Source organism: Triticum urartu, chromosome 7 (assembly GCF_003073215.2).
Source record: "Triticum urartu cultivar G1812 chromosome 7, Tu2.1, whole genome shotgun sequence".
Taxonomy (NCBI): domain Eukaryota; kingdom Viridiplantae; phylum Streptophyta; class Magnoliopsida; order Poales; family Poaceae; genus Triticum; species Triticum urartu.
This window is the reverse complement of record NC_053028.1, coordinates 296,758,158-296,769,323: the sequence shown is the minus strand read 5'-3', so window position 1 is coordinate 296,769,323 and position 11,166 is coordinate 296,758,158.

The window sequence follows — 11,166 nt, the reverse complement described above, 5'->3', positions numbered from 1 at the left end:
AATGAGTTTCTCGATCACGTACTCGTCTCCCGGCTCTACCCAAGGCAAGAACACAAGCAAGGGAAACACAATCAACCATAGTGCAATGTGCAAGTAACATGATGCAAAACATGGCATGATATGCGGGATGCCATATGCAATGCATATGCGTGCTCCGGAAGGAAAAGATTTAACCAGGCCTCAACTTGGCAAACCAAGAGCGCCGCTGGAAATATGAGTTGATTTCGGTCGAAATCGATATAAAGATCTCCAGAATCGGATGGACGGTTTGCAAATGGCGAGCAAAACAATAATGGCACTATTCTGCGATTAACACCACGATGCCATATAAAATGTAACAATAAACTAAGCTACTGCACTCTAACATAGCAAAAAAGCACATGGCAGTGATCTACTCAAGATGCTTGACAAAATATGAACACTGAGGTAAAGCTATAAACCAGTAGAGCATGACTAAAATAGCATGGCAATAATGCAAAAGATAACAGTTTTAAAGACAGTGAAAATGCTAGACATAGCAGAAACAGATTCAACATGGCATCTTTACAAGCTTGATTAACTCACTACAAGGCATGTCATGGCATAGAACAAAATCTACCATGAAGTAGACATGAAAATGAAGCTATCCACGTGCAAAGCAACCTCATGGCATGATTGAATTAAATCACACGAAAATGGCAAAACAAATTCATGATGTAAAATGACATGTTTATGAACTTGCTCAAATGCAGAAACTAATGCCACCACGGGATTGGTGGGATTTTTCTACCCCAAAAACATATATAATATGTTGGGGTTGCTGTAGAAAAATCATCACAAGTGCAATAAGTTAAAAACTGCCCTAAATGGAATCAGACAGAAATGGCACTTCCTTGTTTGGAACCGTCCAGAAATGGACTTGCCCGAAATGGATTGTTGCATATTTCCAGAAATGGAAATTCGCTGGAAAAAAATATAAAGAAAAGGGACAAGGGCTGTATGTATGGCAGGTGGGGCCACCCTGTCATACTCAGACTTGCTAGCAAAAACAATGGTGATTTAAACCGCGCCCGCGGGGATCGAACCCGGGTCTCCCCGGTGTGGGCATGCATGGTCAACTACTGCGCTATAGAGTGTGTGTGTGTTGAGATGGGCGCCTGGCTCCTTTTGAACCAGAACAAGAAGGCCGAAAATTTGGCTGGAGGCGAGCGACAAACTAGGAGGCGTGGCTCACTGAGTAGAGCAGCAGCGGGCGTGCGGGAACATGTGGGAAATCCAGCGAGCGAGTGGAGGCGGCTCGCGAATGATCGGACACTCGAGCACGAGCTCGCGCTCCGCTCGGGGCCATGGAGAGGCATCCAGGGGAGAAAACGCACGGCAGCTGCGGCAAGGCACTGCGGGGGTGCGTACGCGCAGCGAGGCACAACAGGGATCCGAGCGAGGATGCGTGGGGTTGGCAAGCTACAACAGCATCTTCACTAACAGTTCAGACTACGCTGGAGCATCGAGACCATGGGAGAGGCATAAAAAAAACGACGCCTACGGTGAACTAGAGGGCGCGAGAAGTAGCAGGGACGGAAAAGGGGTTTACCTAGCTCACCTAGGACACGCCGAGGTCAACGGAGACGAGCCGGCGGCGACGCGGTCGACCTCTGTACCTCGGCGCGAGCTCTGGTTGCGAGGAAGATGGGAGCAATGGATGAAGCTAGACGCAGACTTGATGACTCCCTCGACGATGTAACGGACGCCGAGGACGACGGGGAAGGAGACGGACTTGAAGAAGGCGGCTGGAGGAGACCGGAGGGACAGCGACAACGATGAGCGTGCTCTCAGCCACGCTTGGGGCTCACGAGAAAGGAGAAAAGAGAGAAGGGGAAGACCCCTGGGTGGCGGCGGCGAAGAGGAAACCCTAGAAGAGTAGGTGTGGACGCCGAGGGGGGGTTCTTATAGGGATGCGGGCACGGCGGGCTCAGCCATCGTGGCCATGGCGGACGACGTGTAAAGTAGGGGAGGTGAAGTGGAAGAAAAGGGGGGGTGAGCGCTACAGCCTCCCTGCCGACAGGTGGGCCCTGCGCTGCCACGCGGGACAAGTGCAAATGAGGGTTGGGTCGGCTTGAGTGAGAAAGCAACCGGGGTGATTTGCGGGCTACCGCTGGGCTACTGCTACTGCGTGGGATGGGATGCAGGCGAGGGAGAGGCCAAAGTGGTGCATTGTGGATGCTGCTTGATGGTGTCCCAGACTAGGGGGTACTCACCATGTCGTCTCCCGGTCAGTTAGATTGGGCCGAGGACCCCCATGGCCGTAAACTCATGGGTCAGTTCGGACAGGTGCCGCATACAAGGAAGATTCCACAAGACTTGGTGGTCAAGACGAGGACTCCTCCCCCACCGACGTATTCGGCTAGGACTCTTGTTATCCTAGGCCTATGGTGCATTATATAAACCAGGGGCCAAACTAGTCGATAGAGAGACAAACAATCATACCATAGGCTAGCTTCTAGGGTTTTGCCTCTACGATCTCGTGGTAGATCAACTCTTGTAATACTCATATCATCAAGATCAATCAAGCAGGGCGTAGGGTATTACCTCCATTAAGAGGGCCCGAACCTGGGTAAACATTGTGTCCCCCGCCTCCTGTTACCATCCGCCTTAGACGCACAGTTCGGGACCCCCTACCCGAGATCCTCCGGTTTTGACACCGACATTGGTGCTTTCATTGAGAGTTCCGCTGTGTGATCGGCAAAAGGATCGATGGCTCGTCTGCAGGTCAACTGCGATGTCGACATCTTCATCGCCGGATCCACCGAGTATGGTGCTCCATCTCTGATCGTCATGTTCAGACGAGGGCCTTCATCAACATCAACTCCGATCTCTATCAACATCATGGAGGAATCATTCATGGAGCTCGGGGGCTCAACGTCAACATTGCCCTCGGGCGACCGTGCTGTTTTTCCGAACAACAAACTTGTATCCGCTGCCACCACCTCTTAGAGCATCTCTTTGACGATCCCTTTGGTGGAATTGTGCGGAATTAAGTCTATGACAACCATGCAAAATTTCGTTGAGTTTCGATCGAGGAATCTTCGGCAATCTACAATATACCGGAGCCCTGTCAAATCTAGACGGGAATCTGGACGAGTTTAGGGCGTGGTCTCCAGCACCTAGCTCAGACGTCGTTTGGAAGATCCAACCGTTGATCAGCTGCGGAATTCCAATATCTAACAACCCGCAAAATTTCAGCTTGATCCGACCGTCCAAACTCAGGGTACCTTCCGATTAGTGCATCACTTTTCGGGTCTGTTTTCTGCGCGAATACGGATCCGACCCGAATTCATGTTTCTTTATGAACGTGATATGGGACAACCTTCTTAAAGGAATTTTCTCATAGGGTATTGTGCGTTGTTTTTAAACACGTGCCCATAAAATTTTAAGCCTCCTCTGAGGTAATCCTCACTATCATGCTGGTGTCAAACCAGTCCGGCAATAGTGCTCCACGGCTACCGTCTGCGCTAGACACGTCGTCGCCTTTTGAGCCGAGCTCAACTTCTTCGGATCATCATCTCGGCGAGTGAACAAGAGTTCGTAATCACCAAGGATAAATCATCACCAACATCGCCGCCCCATGGAATACACGGAGCGGGAACACAGGCATCGCCGCATGGTCACTTCATCAAACCGGCATTGACCGCGTCACAAGTTACGACCTGCATCGGCATGGCCGCGCTGTTGCTTCTTCAAGCCGATGTCCATCACGCTGAACTGCTTCAACACCTCGGCTGACATGGCAGCTGCAACGTCTCCTCACCGACCTGCTCCGTCTCCTCGGCTAAACCGAGGGCTTCACCATCTCTTCATCAACTTACTTCGGAGACTTCGGCGTCACCAGTCGACCAGCTTCATCACATTAGCTGGACCACAGACTTTTCCTCGGCGAGCCAATCTTTGCTAGCATCGCCATGCCACCGCTTCATCACCCATCAGGCAATGGGTGTGCGGATCGAGCCCCAATTTTGGGAGTAACCTTTCTCCAGATTGCTACAACAGATAAACCAGGTGTTATTAATCCTAGTATTTTTTTTCTTGCTTGGGTTTATTTTTCCCAAGAAATAATTACTCCGGTTTGTTTCATCATCTATACACAGGTCTATCAAATGGTGGCCGCATTAACAACACCCGCATGGTGGTTCGGTCAGTTTTCATATGCAGTTCAGCGAATGCTGCATTTAGAACTCATACTGGCCTGCAAATTCGGGCTTGGCCACGCCTTCACCGCGTCACGCCGATGCCCTGCATCGACATGACTTCAGCGCCAGGCCACATCTCTTTCAATAAATTATTTTGTGAAAACCAATTATCCTTTTTTGACCGCACTATTTTATGTGTGTAGGTGATCGACTTCGACTGCGTCACGTGGTCTCTTCGGCAAGCCGACGCCGTCGTCCCAGTCGGCGTAAATCGGCTCGCGTGATCACCTTGTTGGTCGTGTTGCCATACCGACGTGTTCGGTTGCCTCGGGGACTTCGGCATCGCCGAGCGAGCTCTACCTCATCGAGTGTTCGGCGCACAGGCCATATTTCTTTTATTACTCACTTTGCATAAATTATTGATTATGGAACATTTTTTTATTATTCCTATTATCTCCGGCTTGCACTATTTTCTATGCACAGGTAGATAATCCAGGCAGCGCTGTCACCGCGGCGTACCGACGTACGACGTCACCTCGGATGACCGGGGGCGTCGTCAAGATCAATCAAGCAGGACGTAGGATATTACCTCCATCAAGAGGGCCCAAACCTGGGCAAACATCGTGTCCCCCGCCTCCTGTTACCATCCGCCTTAGACGCACAGTTCGGGAAAAGGCCAGGGACGTAGAAGAATAGTTTGGTAAGAATAAAAATATCCCCAAGATCTTGGAATACTGCACCATTTTACAAAGTTGCTTTGATTATTTTTAGAGGCAGAAAAATAAAACAAGTTTGAATTTTATTCAAACTTGACGCATTTTTGAACCCAACCAAAACAATTCTAAAAGAGGTGAAATTTGGCAGGGGGTTCTGGACATGTAGCAAGATTTATAGGGAGAAGATGAACATTTGTGGAGGAGGGCAAGATGGCACTTGCAAAAAGAAAGAGAAAAGAAGGAGAGGTGGTGATGCATGGAGGTGGTCATGCATGGATCACACAAAAGCACATGCAACAACATATCATGCATGCATATCATGGAAATGCAAGTTGGCATAAGCACAACACAACATAGATATGCACATGATGCAAACATATGATGGCAATAAGGATTATGACAAGAAGCACAAATGCAATATGACAAGGTAAGCATGGCAATGAAATGAGTAGAACAACATAACAAAACAAAATGAGACCAAAAGATAGAACCCCGAATGGAATTGGATGGAGACCAACATGGATATATTGCCAAAATATGGAAGTTCTACATCTGGGGTGTTACAACACTCCACCACTACAAGAGGATCTCGTCCCGAGATCTAGGACTGAAAGAACTCTGAATATTCGGAACAGAGATGGTCCTCGCGTTCCCAGGTGGCTTCTCGGTTGGAATGATGTGACCACTTCATTTTCAGAAATTTGATAGACTTGTTGTGAGTCTTGTGCTCATTTTCTTCAAGAATAGCAATGGGATTCTCATGATAAGACAGGTCTTCTTGGAGATCAATCTCTTCGAAGTTTATGGTGCGGTCAGGAGTCTTGAAACACTTGCGAAGCTGAGACACGTGAAACACGTCGTGCACGTTTACAAAGTTGGATGGAAGCTCAAGTTGATAGGAGAGGTCACCTCTTTTGCCAATGATTTTGAAAGGACCCACGTATCTAGGGGCAAGCTTCCCTTTGATACCGAAGCAACGAGTACCTTTCATTGGAGAGACGCGGAGGTAGACATGGTCTCCGATCTTGAAAGCCAAGTCATGATGCTTGCTATCATAGTAACTCTTCTCACGCGATTGTGCGGCTTTGAGATTTTCATGAATGACTTTGCACATTTCTTCAGCCTCTGTGATCAAGTCATTGCCAAGAAGTTGGCGTTCACGAGTCTCTGACCAATTAAGAGGAGTACGACACTTTCTGCCATAGAGAATCTTGAATGGGGCCTTGCCTAAACTCGCTTGGAAGTTGTTGTTGTAGGAGAACTCGGCATATGGAAGACAATATTCCCACTTCATACCGAAAGAAATGACACAAGCCCTGAGCATATCTTCAAGAATTTGATTTACTCGCTCGACTTGGCCACTAGTTTGAGCATGAAAGGCTGTGCTGAAGCGAATGTTGGTGCCCATAGCCTTCTAAAAGGAATCCCAGAACTTAGAGGTAAAGATGCTTCCACGATCTAAAGATATCAACTGTGGAATGCTGTGCAAAGAGACAATCCTGGAGGTATATAGCTCTGCCAACTGAGCTGCTGTGATAGATTCTTTGATAGGAAGAAAATGAGCCACTTTAGTAAGCTTGTCGATGACAACAAAGATAGCATCATTGCCACGCTTGGACTTGGGAAATCCAGTCACGAAGTCCATCTCAAAATGGTCAAACTTCCATTCTGGAATGGCAAGAGGTTGGAGGAGACCAGCTGGCCGTTGGTGTTCTTCTTTCACTCTTCTACAGACATCACATTCATTCACGAACTGAGCAATCTCGCGCTTCATTCGAGTCCACCAATACGACTTCTTGAGGTCATGGTACATCTTTGTACTTCCAGGATGAATAGATAAGAGTGAATTGTGAGGCTCGTTCATAATGACTTTACGAAGGTCACCCTTAGGAACAACAATGCGATCCTCGAAGAATAGAGTATCTTTGTCATCAAGGCGATAGCACTTGTACTTGGGTTGGCTCTTGGCAATCCCAATCTTCACCTTCTTCACCATGGCATCAAGAAGTTGAGCCTCACGAATCTGATCTTCCAAAGTAGGAGAGACTTGGAGGTTGGCAAGGAATCCTTGAGGAACAACTTGGAGATTAAGTTTGCGGAAAGCTTCACAAAGATCCGGTTGGAAGGGCTTAAGAATCAAACTGTTGCAGTAAGCCTTCCTTCTCAAAGCGTCAGCAATGACATTGGCCTTGCCTGGAGTATATTCAATACTTGGATTATACTCTTGAATCATTTCAACCCAACGAGTCTGCCTGAGGTTGAGGTTGGGCTGAGTGAAGATGTACTTGAGACTCTTATGATCAGTGAAGATGTCCACTTTCCTTCCCAACAAGAGATGACTCCATGTTAAAAGAGCATGGACAACTGCCGCTAACTCGAGGTCATGAGTGGGGTAGTTCTTTTCGTTGGTCTTCAACTGGAGAGAGGTATAGGCCACAACTTTCTTCTCTTGCATTAACACCGCACCGAGACCTTGATGGGAAGCATCACAGAAAACCTCGAATGGTTTGGATTCATCAGGAGGAGTCAGAACCGGAGCTGTGACTAACTTCTCTTTGAGGGTGTTGAAAGCGATGTCACATTCAGGCGTCCAGACATACCTCACATGCTTTTGGAGAAGGTTGGAAAGAGGCTTCGCGATCTTAGAGAAATTCTCAACGAATCTTCGACAATAGCTTGCGAGCCCAAGAAAGCTGCGGAGCTGCTTCACATTCTGAGGTGGTTCCCAATTCACAATTGCAGACACCTTCTCAGGATTAACAGCTATGCCCTTGGCGGAGATGATATGCCCAAGGTAGAGAACCTCATCGAGCAAAAACTCGCACTTTGAAAACTTCGCATAGAACTGATGTTCTCTGAGTTTGTCCAGCACCAATCTCAAGTGCTTGGCATGATCCTCTTTGTTCTTGGAAAAGACCAAAATGTCATCGAGATAGACCAAGACAAAGTCATTTGTGTTAGGGTTGAAGATGAAGTTCATCATGCGAGAGAATGTTGGAGGAGCGTTGACAAGGCCGAAAGACATGACAGTGTATTCATAAGAACCATAGATTGTTCTGAATGCTGTCTTGGGGATATCTTGTTCATGAATGTGAATCTGATGATTGCCCATACGAAGGTCAAGCTTGGAGAATACTTGAGCACCCTTGAGTTTTTCGAAAAGCTCATTGACGTTGGGAAGTGGGTACTTGTTCTTTATGGTCTTCTTGTTCAATGGACGGTAGTCGACACAATGCCAGTCCGTGCCATCCTTCTTCTTGACAAAAAGAACACCACAACCCTAGGGAGAAGAACTTGGTTAGATCAGACCCATACGCTCTTGTTCATCGAGTTGTTTCTTCAGCTCCTTCAACTCTTTCAGTCCAAGCTTGTAAGGACGTTTACAAACAGGTTCCGTGACAGGCTCAAGATCGATGACGAATTCAACTGGCCGGTGAGGAGGCATTCCTGGAAGCTCTTTTGGAAAGACGTCTTGATATTCAAAAACGACTGGAATCTGAGAGATGGCATCCAACTCGCCCTTCTCGTTGAGAGAAAACAGTTGAATGGTATCATCACGAGCGGCAAAGACGATCACATCCTCAGAGGAGTGTGTCAATTGAATCTTCCTGGTAGCACAATCAAGCTGAGCCTTGTGCTTAGAAAGCCAGTCCATGCCAAGAATTAGATCAATATCCGAGTCACCAAGAACAATTGGAGAGGACAGAAACTTATAGTCGCCCATCATGATAGAAACATCCGGGACGCAATTGTTAGATGTCATTTGCTTGCCCGGGGACACAATATTCAACGGGAAAGGAATCTTTTCGGTCACAAACTCATGCTTGGCAACAAAAGGTCTTGAAATGAAAGAAAGCGATGCACCAGTATCAAAAAGAACTTCTGCAGGAGTATCGTTAACAGGAAGGTTACCCATGATCACTTCTGAAGAGTCCTCTGCCTGAGCTGTGTTGATCATGTTGACCTTTGCAAACTTGGGATTATGCTTGACCACAGCATTACTAGCAGATCTCACAGGAGGAGGAGGTGGAAGGCGCCTCTGGTTGAAGCATTTGTTTGCATAGTGACCCTTCTGCTGACACTTGTTGCACGTAACCTCTGAGAGCGGGTGGTGATATGGAGCACTTGATCTTGGAGCATGAGACGAAGCTTTGTTCTGAAAGCCTGGGTTGGGTGGGTTGGAAGATCCATTGCCACCTTTGCTCTTCTGCTGATAAGGCTGACGGAACGGAGGAGGAGGAGGCAACCAGTACTTTTGCTGCTTAGCCGCCACTTGAGTTGAAGAAGAAGGAGTTGCATCCCTAACTCTCTTCTTGGAAGCATCGCACTTGGAAGCATCATACTTTTTCGTCTCAAAAAGCATGAGGGCTAGTTGCAGATCTTCTTTGAGGCCACCTCTGAACTAATAAATCATACTCTTCTCGTCAGGGATGTCTTGCTTGGCGAAGCGAGCAAGCCTCTGGAACATGATGTTGTATTGGTAAACAGACAAGCTGCCTTGCTTCAGATTGTGGAACTCCTCATGCTTACTCTCAACAACACTCTAAGGAATGTGGTGAGCTTTGAAGTCTTGGTGGAAATCATCCTAGGTAATCACACGACCTCCTCTGGAATCTTTGTATTGTTGATACCACTCAGCAGCTTGGTCTTTGAGTTGGAACGAAGCAAACTTGACGAAGTCCTCAGGCCTGACGTTGCTACACTCAAAATGTTTGCAGATATCTACGAGCCAATCGTCAGCGTCTGTGGCCTCGACACACTTACTGAAGGACTTCGGCTGGTTTGCGAGGAACTGGTTGAGGGTAGCAAAGTGAGATTGATTGTTGCCATGGCCTTGATTTCCTTGGTTGCTCTCTTGCAAGAGTTGCATAATCGTCTATGTGCTGGCGTTGGTAGCGGCCATCACAGCTTGCCATGCCTCCGGAGGTGGAGGTGGTGGTGGAGGTTTCGGATTCTGACGCGTTGGAGGAGCCATCCTGAAGAGGGTGACATCCGTTAGCATCTTGAAAGACATATATTCAAGCTGAATCAAATGGATCGAAATTGCAACATGTAGCCTTAACATTCGAACAAGAATGAATGAATGAATTCCAAATTAAATGATCACACTTCCATAAATTGAGAAGCCACTTAGATAGAGATAGATGAATAACACAACAAGGTATGGATATGAACAAATAATTGGTAAGGATTACCCAATCACAAACCAAATATTTGCGGGAAGAAATACTAGAGCTACATGAATTCCCACCTATGAAACTCCCGAAACTTTCTGGTTATGCAATCAGGTGTTGGGGATACATGGGAAGCATAATATCTCACCCAAAACTAGCAAATCCTACATCCAGGTGTATCCATCTTTCAACACATAACCAAGAAACCTTCGGAAATCATTTACCTCAACCTTCGAAAAGCATCCGTTATACGTGTTATGGCAATACTCCCAAACTCCCGCCCCAGTACTGGGTGGCGTCGAGGTTATCTCACCAACAACTTCATAAAAGAGATTTTCGATGTCGGCGAAACTCAGGTATTCCAGAACTGCAACGATAAAATTGTGATGACAACACCTCGGAGCTCAACTCCCCGAGACACTGCCACAACCCCTAAATGTCAGGAGGCACCAAGAACAATGTTCTCATCATGAAAACCATCGCAGCATCCCGTGGCAAGGCTTGCCGGGTGACCGCCAAGATCCTCCGTGGTTCCTTTGGAGCCATTCAAGAACAAAGTGTCTAAGTCAAGAAGACAAGACCCCGGCAAGAGGAGCTTGCCGGGAAGGCCACTCAAGGCATTTCAAGGAACTTGCCGCGGCGCACCACGCGTTCCGGCAAGACCCGGTGAGCGACAAGCTCCCGGACGCGACAAGACAACGACCGCGGCAAGGCGCTTGCCGCGGCAAGCCACCTCTTCGCGCCCGTGCTCCAGCACATCCACCAACGTGTCACTCTGGGGCCCTTCCAGGCGTACGTGGCGGAAGGCTGTGCAGCTAGGGACGTGCGGTGGCAAGCGACGCTGACAAGATCGCCATCGTGGCGAATGGTGGCGTCCCTAGCGGTCCTGTTTCGCACTGTTTAGGCGACACAGACGGGCATTTAAGACCCTTGTCCCCTGCCATCAGGGTTAGGTATGATACACTGTAGCAGGTAGCTGTGCCTACCACAGCAACTTTCCATTTTTGCCCTTTACCTCCGTTGCCACCTGTCGGTAGCCCCTTGAGCATATAAAAGGAGGTCCGTGTGCAACGTAGAGGGGGGTGAGCCAGTTCGAAAACTCACGCTCGGTCT